At 36.7% G+C, this 6,922-nt stretch overlaps 2 pseudogenes; both read left to right on the forward strand.

Annotated features, from left to right (window-relative positions):
• The first annotated feature begins 632 nt into the window (after positions 1–632).
• Positions 633–1,447, forward strand: LOC116203245 (annotated as a pseudogene).
• Positions 1,448–3,799: 2,352 nt separating this feature from the next.
• On the forward strand, positions 3,800–6,558 carry LOC116202480 (annotated as a pseudogene).
• The last annotated feature ends 364 nt before the right edge of the window (positions 6,559–6,922 follow it).

A 6,922-nucleotide genomic window follows, 5' to 3' on the forward strand; every position in this document is an offset into this window, starting at 1 on the left:
TTCTTTAACAAGAAAATTTGTAATTCAGTCATAATATCCATAATAATTTCTTCTTCTTCATTAGTTTGTCTATTCCGACTATCTATAGAGCGCTCGAGCTTTCATGAACCACGCGGTACAAAAGCAACTACCTTGGCGGTTACAAAAAAGGTCAAAATCTAAGAGAGAAATTCTAAATAACTTATAAAATGGCATGAGTAGTCTCGCTAAACAAACTTGTGACTTTTAGGTCAACAGGCGAGGCGTGTGTTACCGCGCTACATCTTCTTTTGATTGTACTCATCCTATTTAGTTTGTGAATATATAACTAGGATGATTGTGGTTCCGGCGGTACGAACAACACAGGTTCTTCGTTGCATTGCACCGTCTAAGCGACTCTCACGCGGACAATGTGGAGCCAAAATTCGTGGCTCCGAGTCTTATGCTGACGATTTTGATCCCGTCGAAATGCACTGAAACTGAAAAAGTACAAAGTACATACGTACATTGATCATCACTTTAAAAGAGTCAATCCAAAAAACGTTGTCGTATAAACTAGTCCTTCCCTTTTCTTTTCTCATATAATATATTTGTCATCTTTCCATTATTGACACCCAGTCTGTGTCTAGCTAATTAAGAGCAGGTACAAGGAATCTTCCTTATATTATTCACAGGTTGTCGTCAACGATCATTCAATCATTTGGCTTCACCTTTGATCTTCTCCTCTCTTTGCCTCAGACGTCTGCAGTTTCCGTTCTAATGGCAGAATTCTTGGGCAATCCTTTCTTCAGCTGCAGAAACTGCCGGAACCCTCTCGCCCTCCGGGAGGACCTCCTTAACAAAAATTTCCGGGTTTGGGATCGATATACTCATGACGCTCACTCTTTTATACCGCGAAGTATAGGGAACAATGATCTTACCTATATACCACATTCTCTTGTTCTTCCTTTTCATAAATAATTGCCTGATAAGTAGATTTTGAGTGAATCAACTGGATGAGCTAACATATCCTTGGATCTACGGAAGTTTAGCGGATTCTTTTTTTTTTTTTTTAAAGTTGCAAATATTTTGAATCAGGCGAAAACAGGTCAAGCGTACATGTTCACGAACGTGGCGAATATCGCACTTGGTAGGAAAGAGGATAGACAGCTGATCACTGGGAACTTTGCGATCGCAGCGACTACTGTAGCAGCTGCGGAGTGGAGCTTGGATGGAAGTACCTGCGAGCTTACGACGTGAAGCAAAAGTATAAGGAAGGTAGGTTCATAATCGAGAGGTCCAAGATCGTCAAAGAGTATTGATGGATGGATCTCATCCCGGAAATCCGGCATACTCTCGCCTATGTATATTCATCTTCGAACAACCCCATATGATGTCATGTATCTATATATGTTAGTCTTCGACAACGTTACGGGTTAAATGGATTTTTGTTTCTTAATTCTCATATCCATGCAACCAAATTCTATCAGACCGACCGAGCTTCTTTTTTCTGTTTTTGGGGCAAGACTACGATGATATTTCATGATCTTATCGAAAGATGGAAAATACCAAACAAAATGGGCATTTTGGCGGTGAAAAAGTAAATAAAATAAAAAGAGGGACTGAAAATCGGTTTATGGTAAGGTAGAGCCTTATACGGGAAGCACTTTGTCGGAGAGCGCCGGCCGTTACCAAAGGGAAGATGACGCCGGACGCCTTCCAGCCACCGCCGTACGTTCCCTAGCCACTGCCGTACATTCCCCGGCCACCGCAGCAGCCCTATGTCCCGGCTCCTATCGGGAAGTCCTCGCTTCGATTCTGGTATAAGGACCTTCTCTGACCCTCCACCTTCTCTTATCGTCCCTTGCATGTCGCAGTTTCAGAGCAGATAATGCGACGAGGATCCGGTCACCATTACGCAACAACTTCCAATCCATTTCAGCTCTGTAAGAAGCTTTCGTATCTCGTGCTACTGTGCGATTAATGTAATTTTGCCTTCGTTCTTTATAGCCTCCAACAAAATTATAATTATATTTTCATATTTTTTGAATACATAAATATGGTGAATAATTATTACATTAATATCCAAATTAATAATCTACAAACTACAATAAAGTATTAATTAATGTTTTGACTTCCGATTAATTGAGTGATGAGGTCCATAAACCTACATCTGGTGGTCAATTTAAGTCGGCAAAGAAAAAAAACAAAAACAAGGTAAAACGTTAATCTTTTGACATCCTTTTGCATGACTAAACCAACTGCTGTACCTAGAGCGAACGATAATGTACGAGGATAACTCTACTCCGAGTTATGCAGATAATCTCCATCTACTTAGACCATATCCTTACACCATTACTCCTCCTGGTTATACCCAAAAACTGCCCTAACTGTCGGGACTTACAACCTGGATTCAGTAGATTTGGAGCACCGCACTTAAGGATTAGAATGTGTAGGGTCCATTAGAGCTGTCGGATGGACATTAGAGCCTCATGACATTACATATATATATATATATATATATATTCTCCAAGTTAGATATATATACATCGATTGTTTCAAATGCTTCATCTATATATGATATATAATTATAAGACGATGAGAAAGGATTAACATGATTGCTCGAAATATGTCAAATTGCCACGCAGCTCATTGATGAGCTACTTTGCACTTGCCGACTTCTAATTACCTATGAAATTAAACTCCCGAAAAATATTAAATAATCATCCAGGACGTTATTGTTTTTAGGACCATGCACGCGGAGGAATTAAGCCAAATTATCTTTACTATGTTTTGATTAAATGTAAAAATGTTTCAAGTAATTACTAAAAGATATTTAAAAATTCATACATGGAGGAATTAAGCCAGATAACGTTTATAAATTTCAAAGTTTTGATTAAATGAAAAAATATTACAACTATTTAATAATAAATAATTAAAAATTTGATAAATAAGATGTGGTGGGAAAAAAGTTCGCATACTTGATTTTTAAAATATTTTTATATTCATATATTTATACATAAATATACCATACTTTGACTTAAATAGCATCTTTGGAGTAAACTAACAAATGTCAGTAAAAAATTAAAATTAAAATTCTTGAAAAAAAACATCACAATTTATTTAAACTTGATTTTGCTTGAATTTGATTTTACAATTCAGATTTGTCAACTCTTAGTCAATAAAAATATATTTCGTAGGTCGTAAAACTCTGTAGAAAATCTAATTTGCAATAATATTATAACTAATATTAATTTGATAAAAAAATTAATTGAATAAAAATTAAGTAATTATACTAGTAGTTAAAGAAAGAGATAAAATATTGCAAAAGAATTTTGAAATAAAATTATAAATGCAAGATTTCAAAATAAAATGCATTATTAAAATTATATGTAAACCATACAATGCATGGATTGTTAAACGCTTTAATTAATTATCTTAATTTTGATTAAAATAATTTTCTTATTTTGAATTAATCATACTGAGAAAATATTTATTAAAACTTTTTAAGTGAATAGAGTTTTGCTTTTTATATAAATACTATTTAAAGGAGTTAACTCACTATGATGAATTTGACATATTTTTCTTGTTAATTTGAAAATTATCAAAGATTTAATTTTTTAATGATAAACTAATTAATGAATTTAGAGATTCGTTAAATAATAAAATATAATAATTACTATCACGAATAATAATTCCGTGCATCACAGATAAATGATCTAGCTCCTAAAATAATCACAAGAAAATTCAGAGAGTCGTAGTAATATGACTTTTCTTCAATTCAAATGTCTCGGATTCAATTCCAGTGATTGGATTGGGGAGCTCATATTTGAATTATGAAAGCACGACCGAACAATAATGGGGTTAACTAATTTGTAAGAGAAAGGGTAGAGATCCAAGGGATGGAACTTAAATAGCCCATTATGGGCACGAAAACCCTTTGTGTACAGTAGTATATAGACGGCCGCGGGAAGCCACGGTTTGGCTTCAGAAGAATCGAGAGCTCCAGTCGAGTGGGTCAGCGGCTCTCTCCTCCGACGAAACCCTAGACCGACCGACGATCATGGACCCTCAACCCGAGCCCGTCAGCTACATCTGCGGAGGTTTGGTTCTCTCTCTCTCTCTTCTTAGTCTTCCCGGCGGGAAAAAAAAGGAAGCTTTCTTGCCTCTTAGGACATCGATTGAATGGACCGATATCATCCGTCCCGTAGTCGCTTTGAATGATGGTCTGGGAGGGTCTGCTAAGTCGACTTACTTGCCATGGTGACTGGAAAAGCTCTCGTGTCCTGCAACTGTTCGAGGTTTACATGTTAGGGCTAGGATTAGTGTTTGTTTGTTACACAGTGTATTTCGTGGAGCTGACGTTTCTCTGATTCCTGCGTTATTATGTCTATGTTCTGGTCTGAGCGGGTGGCTGTTGTAAATTGCAGATTGTGGAATGGATAACACGCTGAATGCCGGGAGATGTGATACAGTGCAGAGAGTGCGGTTACCGTATTTTGTACAAGAAGCGAACCCGTCGAAGTAAGTCACCCTTTTTTAACTTTTGAAATATGACAGTATCTAACTTCATAAAGTTAGCCCTTTGTTAGGTGCGTATTACTTTGATGGCATACTATAATTATGTACGTTTTTTTTTTTCTTTCTTTTGGGAAGGAATAGTGGTGGAACACCTACAATTAGTGATACACGCTCATTTTTTCATTGGAAAATGCTGTGGAAATATGTACAATGCTGATAGTTGTTCGAAGGCAGTGAACTGAAGATTGGGGCCAATTATTGACTTAATATGGCATATGGTTGCATTTAGATTTCTATATAAGAAAATTTGCAGTGTAATATATCAAGGAATTGCCTTGTCGAGTGCTTGTTGGTTGTCTATACTCGAGGAATCTTGTGCACAGTATATTGGCCATGGATGAACTGTAGGCATGTCTAGGAAGTTTGACTTAAGTTCTCCATCTGGATGGGAGGTTGCTTTTGGAAGGATCAACGACTGGCAATGGTTATCTGTGGCAACATCCTTGGTTAATAATGTTAAATGAAAAGAAAAATGGAATTCCTTCTAAGAAGGGTATATCGCCCAAAGAAAAAGCATATAGCTGTCAGGTAATTAATATGAGGTGCTGCAGATGATTTAGATCCACAAAAAGAAAATGAAAAGCTTTAGATGTCGAGAAATTTAAAGGCAGCCTGCATCTACTGTTTTCAATGTTGGAAGGTAGATACGTTCCATTATGTAACCAATATCAACCTGAGCCACAAGGTGTTTATGCGTTCTTATCTGATTCAATGAATATGACTTGTAGAGGGGACATCAATTTGCAACTATTATACTGGCCTCTCACCCATTAAGCTTGTTTTCTGCTTACTGACCTAATGAAAGTGTAATTTGGGTGGAACATCTGTCGAAGATAGTAGCCAGCAGCACAATAGATATGTAACAATGGAATTTGACAGACATACTGAAAGTTAACATAAGAAGAAAGAATGCATCATCGATGTCAGCACGTCTTGTATCATATATAGTTTGATTTGGTTCTCTTGGTAGTTGAGTTATGGGATGTCTTGTTGATTCCACATTAGGTTTCTCTTTGAGACCCATCTTTTATATGTGATCTCTTGTAAAGTGGTATCTCCTGATAGCAGCGCTAATTGAGTTCAAATTTTTTATAACGGTATGGAAGCACAACCTAATATAGGAATGGATCAACTTATAATTATATATTCATGTGTTAATGCTCCATGAACGACCTTGCTTCAGATTTTTATTTTTCCAATGCTTAATTTCATACTACTTCCTGACAAAATCGATATGGACTCAGTAGTTTCATGATGGAGTTTCATTTCCTAGATCTTTGTTCTGACTTTCTAATGTTAACATCAAGCAGAGGCATGATAGCACTGGTTTGTTCTATTTCTGGTAGTGTATCGAATGCTAAACTTAAATTAGTATCGGCCCTTTATGTTATGGTCAAAGAAGCTAGGGACCTGTCATCAATAATACACTTGGTACATCATATTGGTATCCCCCTGTTAAAATGCTTTCTCTCCTGAAGATCTGAAGCTGTTAATTTTCCAGGCTTTTGCTGGATGCTGACCACGTGTTCCTAATCTAAAGTCTGGTTAAAGTTTGTATGTACTTATATATATTTCAATTTTGGTCCTTGCAGTTATTCAGTACGAAGCCCGCTAATCCGGAAGCTGGGAAATTTACCTCGGAGCATGTTGGCGAGTATGAAACCTGGTCCTTCCCGGCATTGTTAATAATAGTCAAAATTTGTGTTTGTGTGGCATAGACCTAGTGATATACTAGTGGCTGCCTCATCTTTGCGTGGGTAATGATGATGCAACTGTTTGGATTAAGGTGATGAATGATATAGTTACTTTAGACTTATGTTGATCTCTTGTATTGTTTGTCCAAACTGGACATCTCTGCACATTTTTCTTTTTCCTTGAGAAGTCCCTGATTCAAATTCTGGGGTCCAATTAGCTTTCCTGGTTATTCAGAAATGATATATTGTTGACACTCTTTCTAGAAAATCGTGCTGGTGCTGAATTAATGCGAGTCATTATATGGTCATTTTCTTTTTTTCTCGAGGTCCTGTTGCTGTATTGAAGATCAGGTTCCTTTACGGGGCATTTGGCAGCAAGTGATTTGTTTGGATTACCGGTTATTTTTTTTTTATCCAAATTGCATGATTGTTGTGTTTGATTGGACCGCCTCGCTACAAATTTGATGGTCATAGTAATCTATATTACCATCTGAGTGTAATGTAAATAAATTACCCCATGGGAGGTGTCTCTAGATTATGACATGCTGGCAATCTTCCGAATTTTATTTAGCATAAAATTACCTTAATAGACTAAACACTATCGTTCTTCTTTGCACTTTTCCACTGACCCCACGGTTCTTCTTCTTCACTAGACAGTCAACAATGCCACCATTTTTTTTTTCTCCAAT

Source organism: Punica granatum, chromosome 4 (genome assembly GCF_007655135.1).
Source record: "Punica granatum isolate Tunisia-2019 chromosome 4, ASM765513v2, whole genome shotgun sequence".
In the NCBI taxonomy this organism is placed as follows: Eukaryota; Viridiplantae; Streptophyta; class Magnoliopsida; order Myrtales; family Lythraceae; genus Punica; species Punica granatum.